We start from the raw sequence: 22185 nt of genomic DNA on the forward strand, positions 1-22185 counted from the left end.
AGCAATCTGCTGCTCCCCTTTCACAAAGACTGAGTTTGGTTCCCACTAGTTAACATGCATACTCACGCAACCTGCAACTTCACTCCAACTGTTTTACAATGCAGTGGTATGCTAAATAAACTTGATCTGGTTTCTGCCAGTGTTATAACTAGCTTTCAAAGAACTACATAACTGATATTTACACTTCTTTTGACTTAAGTATTCATGCCTTTGGAATATTTCAGATTTCAAAGAAATTATCACCTTATTCTAAGGTCATTGTAAAGATTATCTTAGACCCCCCCCTTCAGACCCATACTCAGATAGAGTTGCTCTCTTAAACACACACACACAAATAAAACAAAATGCCAGAAGTTTGATGTGTAATAGAAAAAAGAAAAATTGGGACATGTTGCAGCCAGAGCAGTGGAACAGCAAAAAATAAAATGAAAATAATAACACTGAAATGTATTTTTATTTATCATAAGTCATGTAACATTAGTATGATACAAAGCAAGTTTGATATGACAATGGCAAACATATAATTATAATATTGTTTATTTTCCTTAGATGTTATATTTAACACATTTACATAAAAGACCAAGATGCAGGCAAAAGCTTCAGTAATTTGACTCCATTGAGTGCTTTCAGTAAACAATAGGTTTCCCCAGCAAACATCTTATTGCCTTAATTGAACCTCCTTGAGAAAGAAAACCACACACTTTGTAATGTAAATGTTAATTGTAGTAGACAATGGTTCTAGGTAAATAGCACCCCTGGACATGAAGTAAATGAAAAGAATACAGGCACTTAACAATGAAAGATTGTTTGCACAAATAGTGCTTCAAATGTAAATAAACAAGGGTCTTCCAAATGGTCACTACAGTAGTAAAACTTTGGCACGTGTTCAGAAGCCAAATTCAGAATGTATGTTAATAAAGTTTCTCAGAGTTTCTAACTGATACTAACAGTGTTTCTAAATAGGTTTCTCTAATCTGAAGTCTAGTAAGAGCTGAAACTACAAAGAAAATGCAGTGCTTCTCAAGGAAAAAAAAATATTTGAGATTGCCAGTGATTCATTCAGAACAGATAGTAGATGAAAGGCCATGTGCTATTCTGTAAAAATGTTTGCTTGGTGAAGTGGAAAAATGTAAACTTTTCTGGAAAGATGACAGTGGGGATCCCCACCATCCTCAGATGTCTGCTAAACATAGTCATCTTTTAGATTAAATTAAAATTGCTACTGACAATAAATCTAGCTAGGGTTATATAATTGTAATCAACTTTCTGGTTTTACTTTTTGTGTGTTATTACCATAATTAGGCCAAGCTCCTAAATGTATCAAGCTAAAAGGTAAATAACCTGTTGATGTGGTGATAAGAACCAAGAGATAGTTATATGTGTTTTTAAATACAACTTTTGAAAACAAAACGTTAGGAAAGGAGGTCACAAGGCTAAAACTTCAGGCTGAGAGTTTGACCAGAGGGGCAGGCAGTTATGGGACTTTCCTGGAACCGCTTTTCTACCAGTTTTCTTTAAAGACTGAAAGTCTTGACTGAAGGAGAAAGCCAGACTTCATCATGGGCAGATCAAACAGCAGTTATAAAAATTAACAGAAGCAGACAGCACGCAGCAGCTACAGACCAGTTGGTGTTGCCATTTGAGAGGCTGCAGATGGCTGTGGGTGGGAAATGCCTCTACTTTCTTAGCGATGGAGATGAGTATGGTGTGTGCACTTGATGGTTTTTTTTTTTTTTTCATACCCCCCACCCCCCAACAGGGCTGTCTGTCATAGGCTGCCTGCCCGCTTTACCACTTGCCCCCGAGCGTGGGAATCGGAGCGTCCTGCCGTTCACATCTCCTGCATTCCGTTTAGCGGAATCAATTAGGCAGGACAGACCCTCGGATTCCCCACCCCCTTTCCATTTTTGTCAGGTCTATATACGTCCTAATTATTTCAGTTTGGGATGCCAGAGCTGTTTCCTGGACAGACCTGATCATCCTTAAACAAAAAGAGAGGAGGCGCACACGTGGGCTGTGGCGTAAATGTCACTTTCATTTCCAATGCTAGGCACAGAGTAAGACAGAACATTTTTTTTTTTTACACTTTGACAAGAGGGGAGGCGATCTCGTCTCCATCATGTCTTTCTGCTTCAGTAGCTTCCTCAAGGAAACCCTCTTGGAACAGAGAAGCATCTGTCCTTGTACTTTGAATAGAAGAATAAAAAAATCAGCCTTTTTTTTTTCATTTTCCCTGCTAGCTCTGTCCTCAGAAGATATAAATTATTAACCATCCAGTATAAAGTTTCCTGAAAGTCTAATTTCATAGGATCTGTCATATAACCCAAATACATATCATTTCCAAGTATAATCATTAAACAATTTTCAGAGAAGAGGACCCCAGGAGGTAACTACCTAAGTCTATATACTATATAACCACTTTTAAAAATAAATCCCAGACATGTCTACAACAGCTTTCTAGGAGAAAAAGAAAAGGTAAAAAAAAAAAAAAAACCCTACTATTTGTAATCATACTTTTCCCTTAAAGCAGGGTAAACTGCACATGCACAGTTACTCACCAGCACTGCACAATTGCCCTTTGCAGCTTTAAGACACCTCCCAAAGTATCTGACACCTTTATAATTTGACATCTGTGTATCACTTAACTTCCTACAACCCCAACTTTGATCATAAGGAAAAAAGAAAAAAAGAAGATGAAGGACAAAACAAAACAAAAGCAAAGTTAGATTCAATAAGTATTCCTGACCTTTCTGGTTTTTACTGTCTCTTGGTTGCAGTCTTTTCATTCACACATACTCCCCGGCGATCTTGAAGGAGTTTTTACTTTCGGTTATCTAGCTTTATGAAGACCAATACACTCATACAGCTAGATAACCAAAGATAACAACTCACTTCCCTCACATGCCTCTGTCTTCCTCTGGCCAGACTCCAAATCCGGATCCTTTCTGGCAGAATTGAAGAGTAGTCCTTCAGGATACTTGCTGAGCATAAGATTCCTCCTTGTATGTAAATATGACCTGGTTTCTGTTTGTGTGTGAATCTAAGACATCCAGTCGAGATCTGTTGCTTTCAAAGTTTATTCCAAACTTTTTTTTTCCTTCAGCAAGTGATCTTCGAAGTGTTAGCCAATAATTCAACTATTAGTATCAGAAAAGAAAACCAGCTATTAAGGTGCAGTGCAGCAAGCAGTTAGGACTGACCGGCAGCATCCATCCCTCCACAGGCCTTTATTTGCATTGTAAATTGCTTCATTCTCAGGCAAGACTTTTTTTTTTTTTTTTTGGCCTCTCTCTATAGAGATGTGTAAAGCCAAAGGCCATTTCCAGTGCAGATTAAGGAGGAAGGAAAAACAAAAAACAAACAAAAAAACAAAAACAAAAAATCCCATTCTCTAGAAGAAGTGACAGATGATTCAGGGATCTGCTTCTGATCCTTTGGGATTAGGCACCTTGAGCTTTTTACCAAGCGGAGGCAGCTTGATGGCACATATCTTGTGTGTATGTGTTTTAAGGGAAAGATCCTGGATTTCACTGGGCTTCTATGCAGGGGAGGAGAAGACGCGATCTTGCTGGTGTGCTGCTGCCCTCGGTCTGAAAGAAGGAGAAAAAGGGCCATCATTGGAGGAGCTTTCACTGCTAAGATGTTGACCAGCCCGGCAAGGTCAAAGGTTTGAGACCGCAGGAGACCAAGGTAATGATGATGTCATGAGAAATCTCAAGTACATGGATATTGATATGCACCAGTGATCAGCCAACTGCCCCACGCCTGCTGCTTGGGCAGCAGCCGCAGCAGTCGGCTCCGCAGCATTGCTACAAGACCTGTTTTCTCTCCATCAGCATCTCTTCGGCTAGTACCACCGACTGCTCCTGGAAAAGCAACCCGCGGCCTTTTACCTCCTCGGTGCTACTGCAGATCGCTCTAATATCCAAAGACTGGAGGAAATCTCTCTCTAAGGACAGATAAAAGCATTTCTGATCTGGGGGAACGTCTTTGCCTGCATTTCTCTTCTGGCAGATTGCAAAGGCAGACAGATGGAAAGCACTTTGCTATTGCTTAAAGCAAGGCCTTGCTTTCCGGGGCTAGGAATCAGATCTATATTACGCAGTGAGTCGATGTATGATTACATTGACAATTTGCTCTAGTGTTGTGTTTTTAATGGCGTCACAGTTCAGTTATGTTTCTTATCTATGTACCACGGCAATAGGGTAGCAGATTTTATTTTGTGGATTAAACTGAATGTTTTAAGCAAGTCAACTTCATCCTGAATTTTTTTTAAACGTCTCTCTCTACATAAGGTGTGTGCCCTAGTAATACAGGTAAACACTACAGCAGTAGTTTCTTATGCATGAAACTGCTGTCATAAAAATGCCGAGTCTTTGTCTATAGATTCAGATACTAATATTCATGCAAAATATACAAGTCTTGTTTATGTAACTATGAACAGAGCATTGCTATTTGCTGAAAAAAAAAACTGATGTACACCTGGATGTTAAAAGCAAGTCGAACCCACCTCTTCCTACCCCCACCCCTACTTCTAACCCCACCTAGCTGCTTTCTAGAGAACACTGTTTTATTAATTAATTAGCCTCATTATTTTTTGCAAGATTTTTAAGTCTTAATATGATCGTGTAAAAATTCTGTCTTGCCTTTGTAACAGATAACCTATGTCTTACCTATTTATAGTATACACAGTTGTAATAGATAGACTACAAAATTATGTATAAAATACAGTCCATATAAGGTCCATAGTCACCATATGTAAACATCATGAATTATTTTCCAAAATTAAGCATTGTGTTTGGTGATGTCATTTACTCTTTGAAATACAGGCTAAAAATGAATGTCATATATCTTCATATTCATTTCACACATCACTAGCTTATCAAACCACTCTCATTTCTGTAGTCTGACTTACACCTCAGTGACTAAAGCACTTTCAGAATTAATATGCATGGTCTCACTAATTCAGTCATTTGTTCATTTACGACATGAGTGTGAATATGCTTATCAACTTACAACTCACAGGACACACATGTAAATACTATGAAGACTGTCAGGTACAGAAAGCCAAAATTAAAAGTGTTCAGGGATTTAAACAAAATACTACATCAAGTAAAGATGGTTTAATAAAGTCATCTTTTCTCTAGATTATTTGTTGAGCTTCCTCCTGTTGTTTAGAAAAGACTAAACTATGAAAATTCCAGATCTATTTTTACCAATGATGGCTGAAGTACAATCAGACATAGATACACTGGGTTATATATAAAGTATGTGTGCACATATAAACTAATGCAGAAAAATATACTGTCAGAGTCACTATTTCATTCTGAGCCATCTAGTCAGAATATAAACTACTGGATAAGAAGTGAGCACATCACTGAGGTTTTTGCCACTTCTGACATTTTGTCAAACCCTAATTAGTTTTACTACATTGAAAGGTTGAGTGTATTTGGGCCTTACTTCCAAAATTTAGAAATAAAATAGAACCATTAGTATTTTGGTATCTATTCCATAAAGCAAGCTTATGATCAGATTAACTTCTTTCTTAATTTAAAAAAAATGCAAAATCTTTTTAGAATGGCTTTTTGTTTTTTGTATGTCCAGGGGGAGGTGGTGGTAAAAGTAGAGATAATTGATGGATGTACAGAGATAGTGCATCACTTCCAGATTTGTATGAATTTGCAAAGTAATGTGGTTATATTTCCACATTTAACAACCAAGTGCATTTTTTAGGACCAAAGTAGCATGAAGAACAAGGCACTGAACATTTAAAATGCTTCTACAATTAGAAGATACTGTCTTCAAATAACATCTTCTAAAGCAATGCCAGATGGTCATATCTACTGACTCCAGAACTGAACCCCATGCTGATCATTCATATATATGTGTGTGTGTGTGTCCTAATCAGCATGATAATATCTAAAAATGAAGATAGTCATTCTAGAGGTTATGAGCAGTTTGTTCATTAGCCATAGAGCCAATTAAATATTTTACAACTCCAGCATCTCTTAAAAAGTGGAGCAACAGAAGACGCATAGCTATGGTTAACACTGAGCATATGATTACTCTGAATATTGCCAAGGCCTCTTCATATCATAGTGTATCCTATGAATTTCAAGGACTGTATTATTATCTAAGATGGGAAACAAGTTTAAACCATTGTGCCACTCAAAAGAGACCTGAGCAACTATTATCACCTACATGCTTTTATTTTGGATATTTTTTTAAAGCCTCTTAGCTGAGCTGCTGAATATCCTCTGCATTATCTGCATATTGAAGGAGATGCTGAATTCACATGGATTTCCTGCTCATTCTCTAATAAATTCCCATTAATGGTCGTTGATCAGGACATGATTGTCATGCTTGCTTTCTGATCTTTTTATAGCTCTCCAGATGGCCCAAACATGCATTGAAACATCCTGGTTTTATGGGAATAAACAATATCTACTTAACTTAAAAGGGAAAAGTTAATAGTTTCCACATATTTTTGGTCCAAATTATGCTATTCCATACATGCAAATATATTGAAATCACTACCATTATTTACAAGACCTCTCTAAATCCTATTTAGAATGCTGCAGAGTATATAACAAATTGGCTTACTATGAGAATCCCTTTTTAATACTGACTTTGTAGGACTCTCATGCACGTAAACCACTGTCCAATAATGCAGTCAACACTACCATTTTCTACATGAAAGCCATTTAGTTTACAATAATTTCCATAGTTCAGGCTTGCTTTCTAACAAAAGTAGCCTCATTTCTACTCTATCCAGAATTTCTTCTTTATATGTAGTTTTGTGTTATGTTTACATTATCCTTGATACATTATATGTAAAGGTTACCTATAGGAAAAAAAATTTCACAAATTGAACTTGGATTTTCTCCTGGAATTCTAGCTATTTAATAAACTGGGAAGTAGGTAGTACAGAACAGAAATAGAATATTTTGATTTTTACATCAATTGGATTGCATTAAATATAAAATTTTTAATTACCTTTGGTTGGTAGGGTGGCTGAATGGTCTATTCATTTTATGCTTCTTTGTAGTCTCATCTGAAAAATAGTTAAGAAATTATCACACTTCATATACACATTTGTGTATATGTATATAGATATAATGCCTAGATTTGTTTCCATTCAAACTATTGTAGTCACCATGATTCTTTAAAATGCCAAGAGATTCCATAAAACCCCTGTATAATGTATCTGAGGCTTTGGCACCCACAGGGTTAAATATGTTAATTTGCATTTAAATGGAGACATGCATGATAATGGGAATGCAAAATATGCAGAATCTGGAGGGGTTTGGAAATTAATTTTTCTTTCTTTTATTTTTAGCTTAGCTTAGGAGAGACTAAAAAATATATTAGGGATTTGAACATTGTAACCTGCCATACAAAGAGGGAGATTTCTTCAATGAAAGAATTTTAAGATTGAAACAAAGTGATATTTTCTAAATGCTTAAGGACTGAATTTCCAAGCCCTTCAAACAATGGGGATCCCTAGATAAATAACTAATCATTAAAAAAGATGCAGATAGTTTACTGTAATGCCACAGTACAGTAAGATGTTCATTCATATCTAAGGCTTCTGATTGGCTATTTCCTCCAGTAAATCAATGAATAATGTAAAACCTGATTGCTATAAAGTGATAATTTTTTTATCCCCTCACCCCATCCCCCCACGACTCAATATTCAAGAAATCTTACACTCCCGAAAATAAGTTGCCTTCCTTTTATCTTTTTTTTTAAATAGTAGGTATTTTGGAGTAATGGGGTGGGGTTATTGGTTTTGCAAAATGAAAGTAATGTACTGGTTCAATTATGCTGACTAGGGACAGCGCCCTAATTACGGGTGCCAAGGTGGCGAGTGAGGGTGGCAAAGCACGGTGAGACTAAGAGAGGGAGGAAACTGGATCCTAGTCCACGGTTCTGGGCCCAAAACAGCTACAGCTTCTCAAAAGTCCCCCTGGCTGGCCGTGGCAGTGACTTGACAGGGCCTCCTGACTAACTTCTTTCTGATCAGTTCTACTGCTGCTCTGACCCCACAAGACAACCCCCATTCAAACACCGTGGGTATATTTGCAAGAGAAAACGCCGCGGACACTAATGCAAACACAATGCTTGGGTTCCCACCATACCCGGTTCCCTAAGACAATTCTGAGAATCAGAAGGAAGGTCATCCCTCTGCCAGCCAGATCTGGGCCCCCAAGCAAAAAAAAAGCCAGAGAGCGGCTCCGCTCGGATACTTAAGGCATTTTAAGCCGAATAATTTGGAAGTGCAGAAGTCCCGATGGCGACGAATCTGAGACTGGGGTAGCCCGGTACAACGGCCTCTAGCTTTCCAGAATCCGGAAGGAAAAAAAAAAAACTGGAAATCTACCCAGCTCTACTTAGTTACAGTACATAAGTTCCTATCAACATCCAATCAGATCCTTACTTCCTTGGCAAGTAATTGCAACTTGGAGGTGGTTAAAAGAAGAATTACTTAAAAAAAAAAAAAAGCGTATTCTTAGTTCAGGGACATAATAATTTCTAGATCTAGATTTAAGAAGGAAAAGTCCCATCACCAACAATACTAAACTACACACAAAATTCCTCTTTCCAAAACGGAGAGAAAAAAAAAAATCTGGCATTTCCCTGCAACTGGAGATCAGGCCACTAGATAATTAACAGTTCTGCCTCCAACAGCCCACAAGATCAACAGGTTTAGCATCCAAGACACACAATCAATTAGCTGCAGCAAAGCCCCGGACTGGCCCTCGGAGCCGCCCGCCGCGGGGGCTGTGGGCACCAGTGCGGGCGAGGTGAGTGGCACCGGCGCGGCGGAGACCGCTGGCCCCGGGAAGGCTGAGGACTTGCCGCCTGCGGACCGCCGCGATACTCACTTGCTCTCTTGCCTGTGTTAGGCAGTGTTGCCTCCTAAATCCAGCTGAACAGGAACCGAGGTGCCAGCCAAAAGACCAGATCCACAGTCACAGGGTGGCCGCAGTACAGAAACAGGCTCCTTCTTTTTTTCGGATTCTCAAAACAAAAAAAAAAAAAATTTTTTTTCCGGGTCATCCCTCGCCTTAGTACATTTAAAACTGCCGCTCAATTCCACACAGTGATTCTTGCTTGATTGCGTCTAAAATAGTTTAAAAGGATCTTTCCTTCTGAGGAGAGAAGAGGGCAAAAGACGAAGGAGGTAGAGGAAAAAAAAAAAAGCCAACTCCCCCCCCCCCGCAGCCCCCCCCCCCCAACGTCAGCCACTTGCTCCCTGAGCCTCGGAGCTGAGAGTGAAGTGGTGTGTGCGAGGCTCCGCAAGTTTTTTGGGGGGGCTGTCCAAGGTCTAGTCCAGCCCCCTCTGCCGAGGAGGACGTGCTCTGAAACTCAACCAATTTCCCCACTGCTTTTGTTACTGATGAACTGAAGCCCTATTGTTCATCCATTGCCATGGTCTTTTTCAGTCCCCACACTACGTTCTGCGTTGCCAGAGATAATGAATTTGCACCCAAACCTCTCACAGTCCCTCCTGACAGACGGAACAAATTAGAAATGTCTCATCTCAAGGAAGGCAATGGTTACGTTTTCCTATTGCAGGATGCAAAGCACATATTTCTTTGGAAAGTTCTGTTGCTTTTTCTGTCCTTTATTTCATTTTCCTCATTTTCTTTTTCTATCTAATTTCTATCTAATTTTTTTTAAGCCTCACGAATTCTTCAGACTCATCTCCCCCCCCCCAAAAAAAAAAAAAAAAAGAATGGTCCCTATCTTGTTTCTCCAATGCACCATTTTATGTTACTTGTGGGTCTGCCCTACCTTCTTTTTTCCTCTCTCATTTTCCCTTTTGAGGGCTCCCTTTGCAATTTTACTTACAAACTTGGGAAACGACCTTTTGACTTGCAGACTTTTTTTTTTTTTTTAAAGAATGACCTTTTGATTCAAGGCCCTTTATTATTATTATTATTATTCCTGTTTTTGTTGTGGTTGTGAAATGTGTTTGCCTACAAAGGAGCATTGCTGTACAAAGATTTCATCCTTTTAACTCCTAAGCTAACTCAAAAAGTGCCATGGACGAGCCACAGAGGTTATCTATTTGAGAGAGAAGAAAAAGCGCGCGCGCGAGTGCGCGCGCGTGTGCTTGTGTGTTTTCCAGGGAAAGGCAAGAGAACCAGGGGGAGGGTGTGGGTGGGACTTTGCAGAGAAAGAAGGGTGGGGGCCTTGTGAGGAAGGTAGGTTTCCTGGAACACTAGAGGGGAGGCGGTGGGGGTGTAAGGGGCGAAAGGGAGGGTGCAGGAATCCGTCGCGCGCAGGGAACTAGCGCCCTGGGCCTCTTCGCCCGCCCTGCAGACACGGTTCTGGGTGCGGACGTCTGTGCGCGCGGGCGCTAGCTCCGAGCCTGCGCACGGGAGATGGGGCGGGGGGGGGGGGTGGAGGAGAGGGAGGGGACTGTAAAATTTCTAATGAGTGGTCCGCATGTAAATGCAGCCCGGGGGAGCCGGGAGGCAGTTATGGGAACCGCTGGCGTGCTCTCCAGCAGCCGGCCGCCAGCTTTCCCGCCAAGTGCAACCGGAGGACAGACAGCCTTGCATGCCCTTGGGCGGCCCCCTCCCACCATGCGCGTCCGACCCCAGCTCACAAACACCCCTCGCTGGCTCGGGGCTTGGTAGTCATGAGTTTGTCAGGAAAACAAAGCTTGGGCTGCGAGGTGGAAAGAAGAAATGGCAGCCTGGGAGGCCACGGGCAGCATTGGCGCCCCTTCTTTGCCAGCCAGCTGCTCCGCCCTATGCCCCCGGCTCTGCACGGCCCCGGCCCAGCAAAGGCTGAAGTCCATTTCTTAGAAGCCTAGGAGAGGTTGGCAAGCAGAGAGGGGTGGGGGGCGAATGTGCACGGGGAGCTATAGTGCACGAGCGCCTCATAGTCTCTCCCTCTCCCTCTCCCTCTCTCTCCCTCCTTCCCTCTCCCTCCTTCCCTCCCTCTTTCTCTGCGCGCCTGCGGGCACGCTCACGTTGGCGCGCAGAGTGGGGGAGTATGAAGGCCTCCCCGCCGAGTATACCAAAGTCGCTAACTCCGCACAGAGACTACTGAGCTCCAAGTGAAAAGCACACCAGGCTAAATCTCGCAAGACAGCGCCTCGGGCCGCTGCTGCTGCTGTTGCGGAATGGTTCTTCTCCCCAGACAATACAAGGAAGAGAGCCTGGCAGAGAGCTTTTTTTGACCCCCCCCCCTCCTTCCCCTTTCCAAATGAATGAAACGCAAACGCCAGCCCAGAAGCTCTGTCTTAGATGACCCATCAAATAAATCCAACGCCTGGCGGTGGAAGGACACTTATCTCGCTCACAGCTCCCCTCCTCCTTGTTCAATAGCTTAAGCACCTACCCAACACAGACGCGCCCGCGCACTTGCTCGCGCGCGCGCGCACGCGCGCACACACACACACACACACACACACACACACACACACACCACTCCCATCATCAAAACGTGCTTCTATATTAAACATGCAAATAGCAAGCTCCCACATTAAAACACGCCAGTAGCAGGGGTATTGATGAAGCTAACCGATGCACCTAAAGAGTGCACAGGTAAATTGGGGGGAGGGGTGGAAGTGGGGGGGAGGGCGCCGCCAGCCCCTACCGGGAGCCTGAACGATTTACCTCTTCCTACTGAAAACACGTGTAGCTTATCTTGTTTTAGGAAAGATTTGCTGTTTCCTGATGTTTCTTCTACTGGTGGAGAGAAACCCTCCAAAAAAAAAAAAAAAAAGAAAAGAAAAAGAAAAAAGAAGACACTCCATTGTCAGAGTTTTCACCCTAATAAGCTACCCAAGAGTTGGTCTGCAGCATATGGGGCTATGATTGAGTTTGTTATGTTGCCTGGGGTCTGCTGTATTGAGTGTGTTGTTTGTCTAAGGGGAGAGGGAAAGAACGTGCATTTGATGAGGCTGGAGGCGCAGGTAAGATTGTGCGTGTGCAGCCGGGAGGCTGATGAGGCTAGAAGCTAAGCGGTGGGGAACGAAGGAAGCAGCTCAGTCTCCCCCGGGGGTACAGCGGCCTCCTAGGCCCCCTTGGGCCTGCGTTTCCGCCGCGGCTGGGCTGCGGCGGCCGGGACTCGCGGGCTCCGCGGGCTGCCGCTCCGTGTTTTCCCCAATCCCAGCATCACGTTCAAGGTTTAGCTGCGAGGTCACGTCCATTGACGTCAGCTCCCTGTCTCCCTCTACGTCCGGCTACATTTACATACATCAAGGAAATTAGGGCATTAAAAAATATGCAAATCCTGCGCGGAGAAGAACGGGTGCATTCCTGGCGCGATCGCCTTTTATTGAAGCTTTTAATTAAAGGGGCCAGTTGGCGAGCCCCTGAAACAACCGCCAAAACCCCCAAAAGAGAAAAATAAACGCTGTAGCCTTCGGAACGGTTGTTTCGGCTCCTGTTCTGTGGGCGGCTGAGGACCGCCGGCTGCCGGGCTCGGAGAACAGGTTAGAGGAGGCAGCTCCAGCCCATGCATAATCAGGGCTCCGTGGCGCCTCCATTCTTTCCTCCTCCTCCTCTCCTCCTCCTCTCCTCCTCCTCCACCTTTTCTCCACCTCCACCTCCTCCTCCTCTTGCTCCTGTTGGTTCCAGCCTGTATTATTTTTAATACTAATGCATATGTAAAGATATATTTGCATTTTTTAATTTGCGAAAAGTTAAGCTTGTGTCGTTTTATTGATTTTAACCCCCCCCTTGCTATCTTATTATGTCTATTTGTCTCTCTTGTCCCTTTCCGTCTGTGTTTTTTTTTTTTTTTTTTTTTTTGGAGACTGTCTCCTGTCTCTTATTAGATAATATGCACAATTGTCTCCCTCTGTTTATTTAAGGTACCAAATATACACATCTGTTATGTATGTAATGTCAGCTGTGTAACCTCCTGGTTTGGTCATAAAAGAAAGAAAAAACACCCCCCCCTTTTTTTTCTTTCCTCACATACTCTTTGATCGACTGTAATATGCTCATAGCTCAAGGCTCAAAGTTTGTCTCATTAACTTCATATTAGCAAAAACATATTTTGGGACAGTGCATTTAAGACAATGTACGTATAAAAGGAAGTGAGTCCAAGGATTTCTTAAGAATTTTAATGCTGATTAACTGAGAGGTGCGGTATTCATTCACCACCCTACTGCTTTCTAGCATTTCTTATTCCTTTTTTTTAAATCTATTTTTAAATGTGTAGATACAGTGACAGTCTTTTGCAAGGAAGACATTTTCAGCTGTGTTGTATGTTGTACCTTATATGCTGTGTTCAAAATTTACTGAGTTTCATTTTAACATGGCTAGAAACAAGGCCCATTATCTTAATCCAAAAGCAACCTGAATTCCTGATTTCAAAATGAAAACAAACCGAACTACTGACTGTATTAAGCTAGATGGTGTGCCCTGAAATATACAGGCCTTGAGTTAGATTTCAAGCAGTGGTTATCTGTTTATAGTATTGCATTTTTCCTTCCTGGCAACACATCGGTTCAGCACAATAGCTTTTGAATAAAATATATGAATTAAGTCTACTTTTAAACTCCCTTCAACGTATCATTTTTAAAAGACTGAGTCAATAATTGCATAGCCACAAAGGACGGCAAATATACACACATGCAACACATTCAATTAAACAAGTACAAGTACATGCACAGGTAATTAGGTTTCTTATGAATGACTTACCTGCACAGATACTAAGGGCAAGGCTTGGTCTTCCCTAATGACTTTCATCTAGAAATATTCACATGTACTTCCTAACATTTCAAACATACAGCTGTGTGCCATCTTTCATACTGACTACCAGCAACCATCTTTTAGTACCCTGAATTCTTATGGCATTTCCAGCCTCACCTCTGACTGTAGTTTTTCCAAGCCTACCAAAGTGCTCATATGATATTGCCACCCAATAAAAAGTGGTCAGATGGCTACACGTAAAACATTAAAAATGGAAACATTCATCCTTTGAAAAGGGCTCTCCCTTACCTTGCCATATATAGCAAAGCTACATTTCCTGAGGTATATTTTTAGCGTATTTTATGAACATTTGCAGGATTCCATAACTGGCTGCAAAACTGAAGGTTTCTGGGGGTGGGGGTGGGGAGAACACCTGGGCCGAGTGAAACAATTCGGCGGGTTAAATGTTTGATTGCAATTCAGTCCTGCTTGCAGGTCTGCTCCTGCCTGGACTCTTCGCACGTACCTGCGGGTCTTTATGCAGGGGCAAGAACCAACACACTGCACACGTTGCAGGGCACAGAGCGGCGGTGCATACATTTAGATGATAGTAGCAAAGAATGTGTGTGTGCACTGATGCCTGTGCATGCATGTGTGTACAGTACAGAAGCTCGTGTGTGTGTGCGCGTGTGCGTGTGTGTGTGTGCGCGCGCGCTGTGTGACAAGGGACACAGAAAGGTACATCTCTTATCTCTGATCTCTCTGTAATCTCCTTTCTGCTTCTAATCTCCCTTATGGGTGCATGGTAGTAACCTGGAGCATCTGGACCGTTACCGTTACTGCAGTGTGCGCGCTGTGCCTTACCCCCAGGGCCGGCTGGCTGGCTGGTGCGGTGGGTGCTGTGGCGGAGGGTGGGTAGCGCCGCTGCCGCCGCCGCCGCGGGTCCCGGTGCTCTGTTCCAGCCGGCAGCCTAGCGCGCTGGTGTCAGAGCCCCCTCCCACCCCGCTTTCACCTCCATCCTCTCCTTTCCTCTCCTCCCCTCGGCACCCCCCACACCCCACCCCCCGCATTACCATATGGAGGCCGAGTCCCCGCGAATCATGGCAGCAGCGGGCGGCATTTGAATAAGTCCCGCAACCCGGCGCAGCCCCCAACTCCTCCACGAGCTGCGTGACCCGCACCAAGGGCCACCACTCCCGCGGGTAAACCGGCACCCACCAGCACCTCCCCTAAGTATACAGGGCGCAAGAGAGAGAGAGAGAGAGAGAGAGAGAGAGAGAGAGAGAAGGCGCTGGGCCTCTCGCTACTTTTATATGAATTTGACTGATAGGATGACACAATAAATGGGGGGGGATACAGAAAAAGGAAATATACACTGAGGGAAGGGGAGGGGTAGTGGAAGAGGCGATAGAAGGAGTAGGGATGTAAGAGGAAAGGCTCTGGGGCGGGGAGCTTTGGGAGGAAGGGGACACAAGCTGAGAAGAAGGGGAGGGAGGGCAGCTGGTTAAAACACATCCAAAGGGCTGAGTGAAAGAGCAAAATGGGGAGGGACGGGAAGAGATACTGAAATATCTGGATTTGGACTTTCTTCAAGTTAAAAATAGCACCTCAGTGAACTTCACAACCTCCTATTAGACACGTGTTTCTCCCCCTCCAACATCACCGAATGGTTAATTTGCCGTTTCAATCAGAAATAATTATTTAGACTTGTCTAAGAGATACAGAATTTAACAGAAAGGAACCAATTCTGTGAATCATAGCAAAATCTATGGCTTTTAGAGGAGATGCTGATCACCTTCTGTTAAAACATTAAGACCGTCTTGAAGACTTGGGCACTTACCCAGCCTTGCCCTTCAAAAGAGCGAGACCTCCGCCCACAGTCAGGAACAAGATGTGTTATGAAACATTTTGGGCCTTCAGTGATAATTTTTCTTTCTTCCTCTTTTGATACTTTATTACTGGGCTTTTCTTCTTCACAGACTACTTTTAGCAAGAATGCATATAAGGTATGGATCTTAAAAAAAAATGACCGCAAAATGTTTACACACTTGAACCAACGGTAAGATTATCAACACAGCTAGTTTCATTAATTTAAAAACACAGCTAGTTTCATTATACACACTCATTCTTTCAATTACTGAGGTTCTGAATTTAGTATATTCAATGAAATTTCCCCCTCCCTATCTTCAAATCAGAGCATCACTTTCTCCTGAACAAAACAATCAATAATAATAACATCTAAAGTCACCTATAGGATATACCCATTGTAAATGCCCTGCTCCGTATTCATAAGCCAAACCCCTTTCTTTACACACACACACACACACACACACACACACACACAAAGAAGCTTCTGATTAATAATCTCTTACGCAGCACAGTGAGAGGCTAAGGCAGAGAACCACAGGACACCAAAGAAGGGCACAGAATTCTCAATACCTAGAATTTCAATGCAGATCCGAAAAACGTGCTAACTGCTACGTTTCCAAAAGGGAGTAATCGTAGGCAGCAATGCTTTCCGGTGAAGACGAGCGCATCTGAACACTTTCTCCTTCCTGGGCCAGGGTAGGGTGCGGGGGTGGGAGGGTGAGGGGGTTTCTGGTAGTTACCCAGCATTTCTGTGCATGCAAACGTGAAACAACACGACGGTATGACGCTTATGTCTATAGCCAGACCACGGTTTCTTTCTTTGACCCTTTCCCCTCCTTCCTCCCTCCCTCCCTCCCCCCATTTTGGGGTGGTGGTGGCAAGAAACTGACATCAATTCACTCATTCTGTGACATGCGTCCACAAAAGTAGGCTTTAAACGTCTTGGTTATTTATTTTATTATTTTTTTTTAAGCCAGTGAGGAGTTCCAATTGTATCCCTCGACTGAGGATTTTACCAGTGCCCAGTTACTGCCTCCAAGACGTGGAGAAAGAGACCAGAACTGAAAGTTGGTAACTGCAGTAGCTCCCGTCGGGGCTCGGGAGTTTCACCCCAATAGACCCCTCTCTTCCCTCTTCCTTCTTCCTTCTCCCTATAGAGGAACTCCCTGAAGTCGACTACTGTCGCTGAGATCATAGCCAGGTGAGCGAGGGTCGATCCCAGGGTGCAAGGGTCCTTTCTCTGGAGCTCGGGCGCATTTGTGGACCCACCCAGTGAGTAAAGCTGACAGTGGCCAGGGGCCAGTACGAGGCTCTTGGCTCCCGCCAGCAGGGAAACAGCGACACCTACTGGCCATATGGCCACGGCGCCTGGGCCGTCGGGGAAGCTCTGGAATTAGGGGTGCCGGGTTATGCAGAGCTGAGAGACCAAGGAGTTTGTGCCTATGGCTTGGCGCACTAATCTAGACCTCCCCTGCTTCCAGAATGCAAAACTCCTATTCTAGAGACCCCTAGAAGGACTATAAGATGGGACTGAATATTCGCAGGTACACTGGCCCTGAAGTCTGTGGCTCTTTCCTCTGGGGACTGGTGCCGCCTTGGCTGTTGTCTCCTGGTTTGCTGAGCAACCCAGGAAGGGCTGAAGCCCAGACCCTCTTCATTACCACCACCACCCCTCCTATTTCAAAGCTGACTAAAGATGTTATCTTTGCAAATTAGGAATCGAAGTATATTATCCTCCCTTAAAAAGGGGGGACACTTGCTAGTTCAAGGACATAAGCCCACAGGCCCTGGCTGGCAGTAGGCATGCAGATGGACGACAGGTCTAGGCTCGCCCAGTCTCCAGAGCCTTGAACATGACCTCAACTGCCAAAAATTGAGATTTGGTATCTCTCTCTCTCCCCAAAATTGTGAGTCTTAAAAAACCCTAGAGGAAAAGCAAATGTGGGGTGGTGGTGGTTGAAAAAGGTGTAAAGAGAGAGTTCCCAAAGAGAAAGTCTATCAAGGATGAGGACTGGAAGAAACCAATTTATGCACACCCGATTTGCTTTCTTTCAATGGTCATTCCATTGAAATACATACACAGTAGCTATAGAGATCAACAGAGATAGTTTGATGGAAGTCTCATCTGATGTAGGTGATCCTGCAGTGAGTGGAGGAAGGAGGGACTCCCATCTCCTTTTCTCTCCATATGCTTCCATTCCCCATGTCAGATCTGAGGTTCACTTAGGCATAAGAACCAAGCTGTGAATTGGGGTGTCAACTTGCTTGAGGATTAAAATTTCAAGAAATTTAAAATCTTGTATAAGAAAGAAATGATTTGATGGAAAGGCCAAGAGATCATCTTGGAATTATCTTTATTTGTTTGTTTCATATGTAGGTTGGAACTAGGGTCCAAAGTGTTTTTGAGGAAAACAGTGGTGGTGGAGGGGAGACTTACTAAGTCTGAATTTTTGTATTCACTCCATATAATTACAAAGGGTTCTTTTTTCTGATTATGTCTTGTTTAAATAAAATTTGAGTCTTAACAAAAGTCAAGAGTTTTTAGGTTAAGATTGTCCTTATTCTTTTAAAAATATCTAAAATTCCCCCAGAAGGCTACCCAACTTATTTTGCATGTATTTGTTTTCTTTTTACTTTCCTGCAAGTATGTCAAGATTTGTTCTAGTGATATATGAATTCACATTCCAAAGCAGGCCCTTAGCAGTTTGTATGATGTACAAGTGAATCTACTTTGCAAAAATGAAGAAAACAGAACTCCATCCTGATGCCATTTATCAAAGTAAATGCTGCACTGAATATCAAAGTAACTTTCTTATAAAATGGAATCCTTCATAGGAAGAGAAAATGACACAGAAAAAAGAATCACACTGGGCACACATACAAATATACATCAGTCAGACCCAGGTCAGAGATGTCTCTGGAATTGGACTATATTCCCTTCTCAGGAAGCACTGACATTTCTAGAATGTAGCCTTATAATGTAAAGATCTTAGGAAGACTAGGTTTCTATTATCATTGCTTCATGTTCTTTGTTTTACTCGTGCCAGAAATTGAGCGAGCGCTAAAGAAAATAGAATGTTGTATCAAAAATAGTGGATTTTCTCTGTAAACCATCACCAAAACATACTAATATTAAACCCTAATTAATTTTTTTTTTACCTTTAGAACAGAAAATCATGCCAGTCAAATGGTTTCTTCCACTGTCTAGATGATGCTGAGGTAAGGGCAGAGAACTGGGTGTAAGTTTCTGTTTCTGTTTAGATAATCTCTACTATATATCTCTTTTAAGTTCTTATCTAAAAAGAAAATTAAGGGATAGAGACAGGTTAAACTCCCATTAGAACATTCCTTTGTCACACCTGACCAACCACTCTGTCAGCTTGCCTGGGAAGTGTGTGTGTGTGTGTGTGTGTGTGTGTGTGTGTGTGTGTGTGTGTGTCTGTGTGTGTCTGTGTGTTTCCTTTCCTGTTTGTTATCAAGGATGATGATGTTGATGTTGATTAGACACATCACTGCATGTGAAAGAGGTAGCTGCTTTTCAAATCCTGCTGGATGGTTATCTGGGAAGGGGGACTTGTGTATGGAGGGAGAAGCTTCGAGTGACTTGAGTGGCCTTTCAGCTGTAGTGAAATCCTGAAATTCGCAGGGACTTGATGACGTTTGGTTCAGGAGTAGAGCTCCAAGGACACCTGTGTGCATCTGGTTGGAAGCAGAGGGGTGTGTGTGTGTGTATGTGTATGTGTGTGTATGTGTGTGTGTATGGAATTTCATTATAAAATCATTTGAAAAAAAAGGGGGACAAAAATTCTGCCATGTCATCAGCTGGGGTCAGGCATCAAGGTCATTACCGTGTCTCACTGTTCGCTCATGGACCGCGACGATGATGACATTATTGCCTTTGGTAATAATGATAGGAATATGGCTTCTTTCATGTGTTCGATTTTTTAGAATACTTCCTAGAGTGATGTGAGAGCCTCTCGCCTCCCCCCTCCTCCCTCCTTGATCCCAGCAAACAAAACCAGTCTACCACTTGAGCCATCTGCCGCAGGTGTAATGGATGGCAGGGGGCCGACCTAACCACACTAGAGTCTCTTCTAGGTCGTCACCGCTCTGCACCAAACAAATGAGTCCTGTTTCGCCACTAGGGTGCCGAGGTGGATGGTGGATGTCGGCCCCCGCCCCTGGCAGCGTTCAGCACATAGAAACCAGAGCTAGCTGACAACACGAGAAACACACAGGCACAGAGAGAAAACGCCGAGCAAATGCGCGTTCCCCCTGCCCCTCCCCCTGCTCTCTGCACACATGGAGGGCACGTACACATCCTTGAAACATTTTAAATGCTTCATCTCTCTCTCTCTCTCTCTCTCTCTCTCTCTCTCTCTCTCTCTCTCTCTCTCTCGGCTCCCTCCACTCTCAATTCTAGGTTACTTTTGGTGGCTTCCCCCCCACACCCCTCCACCCCCCACCCACCCCCCGCCGCACACAGTCTCCGGAGTGTGGGTGGCGTTTGCGCGCGCGCTATGTGCGTTTGTGTGTTTAAAAAATGCTTATTGGTAGGTCATCAGCAGCTGATCAGACATAGTAATCCAGTAATCTTTTTGAATACATATAATATCTCTTTCAAGGTAATTTTCTTAAGGAAAGAAAGAAAGGAAGGGAGGGAGGAAGAAAGAAAGGAAGGAAGGAAGAAAGAAAGATGGAAAGATGGAAAGAAAGAAAAAAAGTCACCCCTCCCCCCCGCGCGCGCTCAAGCCTATGGGGTTTCCAGACTAGGCTACAGGAGACCGCAGAGCCGCGCTGTCCTCGCCTCCCCAAACTTTCGATTTCCACGATTTGGCGCAGATTCACACTTCACCACCGAGCCGAGGCTCGTTTGCACGCGGGTGTGTAAAAGGAGCGAGCGGTGGGATAGCGCATCGGAGGAAGGGAAACTGGGGGGGGGGGGGGCTTGAAGCCCAAGGTAGTGACTTGGAACCCTGGCGAGATCTCGCACAGGATGCCCGGGAGCGACAGTCCAGGGTGCGAGCTCAGGCGCGGAGCCTCGGGGCCTCACCCCGGGGAGACCTGCCCGCCCCCCCCCCACGCCCGCCCGCCGCACCCCGCCCCTATTTTCGTCCTCTGAGTGGCTCCAGGTATCGGTGCGCCCATCAAAGGGGTGAACCTCGACAACTCTGCCAGGAATCTAACCCCACGGCCCCCCCGAATACTTACCTCGAGCGAGGCCCAGACAAATAAATGGTGGCCCAGAACCGTCAAGTTTCTTCTCGCAGCCGCGGTGCCTGATGCTCCTGCCTGTCGCTCCTCTCCGCAAGCTCGTCTCTCCTCTCTCTTTATCTGTCACACACGAGGATCTCTTGTGACTTTTAGAGGCAAAAGCTTGCTTATTCAGAGAGAGAGAGGGAGAGAGGGAGGGAGGCAGGGAGAGAGGGAAAGAGAGAGAGAGAGAAGGGAGGCGGGAAGGAGGGGGGGGAGAGAAGTGGGGGGTGGGATGAGGAGGAGGAGGGGGGAAGCTAAAGGTAGTGAGTGAAGGCGTAAGTAGAAGAGGAGGAGGTGAGGAATGGGAGGGGTCGGGTGAAATAACTGAAGATGGACTGGGCTGGGACCGCTAGGAATAAATTGCTCCCCACCCAACTGCAGTGCGACGCCCCCAGCGTCCCGCGGGAGCCCTGCGTCAGCTCCAGGCCGGCCCAGGCGGGGCAGTACAAAAGCTCGTGACGTGGGACCCCCTTCGCGGGCTTTTACCCGGCCTGACCGAGCGCGGGAGCACCCCCTCCCATCCCTAGTTCCAATCGGAACCACGGGGGCTCTCCTCTGCCGGGACAGAAATGACTGTTCCAGCTCTAGGAAACTTTGATTTGATTCCAGGCCACCCTGGCTGGCGTCTCAGAGCAGGGTGGCAGGTGCGCGCAGCCCCCCGCGCGTCCCCAGCCTGCCCACTGCTGCCCACTTGAACCAGGGCCCCTGGTGCCCGCGCCGCTCATTCGTCAGCTTTCCACTGCCCAGGGACAGCCTAGGTCCCAAGTTTCAGTTCACATGTGCTTCACCCCCACCCCAGCTTGTTTTCACAAAAGTGTGTGTGTGTGTGTGTGTGTGTGTGTGTGTGTGGTGCGCGCAGCGCGCAAGCTCCAGCCTAAGTAATAATAACAATAATAATAATAAAAGGGTGGTGGTGGTGGTGGAACCCTGGCACGAAAAAGTAGCTTCGGTCTCCGGTAGTTTGGAGCCCACACCCGAGTTAGATTATATGCAGTATTTGAGGTTGTAGTTCGTTTGCAGCCAGGACCAAGGAGGAAACGCACCGAATCATTTCAATTGACTTTCCATACAACAAGGAATGTTCATTGTTTTTGCTGTTAAGTATGAAACCAGACACTCTATGTATTCTTTTTTTTCTTTTAATGTTGCAGATAAAGAAGTAGGGGCAAATTTTAGAAATGGACAGACAGGAACCCAAAGTGGTTAGTATTTTTTTTTCCTTGAACAAGAGCGTCGACGATGGATAAAGGTGGAAGCCTCAGACTGTTACAAAACCGATTTGTTACGTGACGGGATTAAAAAATAGCAGCAGCATGGTTTTCGACATGGAGGACCCATTAGTCGCTGTTAAACGCATTACGCCAACCCCATGGACCGATTGCCTGGCAGCAGT

At 44.4% G+C, this 22185-nt stretch overlaps 1 long non-coding RNA gene across 2 annotated transcripts; it reads right to left on the reverse strand.

The window, feature by feature from the left end:
* Positions 1 to 435: 435 nt before the first annotated feature.
* LOC132541300 (uncharacterized) lies at positions 436 to 20942 on the reverse strand. 2 transcript variants are annotated; one of them, XR_009552461.1, is made up of 4 exons: positions 20748 to 20942; positions 8889 to 9024; positions 6997 to 7054; positions 436 to 3590 (listed from the first exon to the last, which is right to left on the reverse strand). It is a non-coding gene; the product is annotated as an uncharacterized LOC132541300 (long non-coding RNA). The 2 variants fall into 2 exon arrangements; XR_009552460.1 differs by lacking the exon at positions 20748 to 20942 and having other exon boundaries at positions 8889 to 9200.
* Positions 20943 to 22185: the final 1243 nt, after the last annotated feature.

The sequence above is a fragment of the Erinaceus europaeus genome, chromosome 11 (assembly GCF_950295315.1).
Source record: "Erinaceus europaeus chromosome 11, mEriEur2.1, whole genome shotgun sequence".
NCBI classification, from domain to species: domain Eukaryota; kingdom Metazoa; phylum Chordata; class Mammalia; order Eulipotyphla; family Erinaceidae; genus Erinaceus; species Erinaceus europaeus.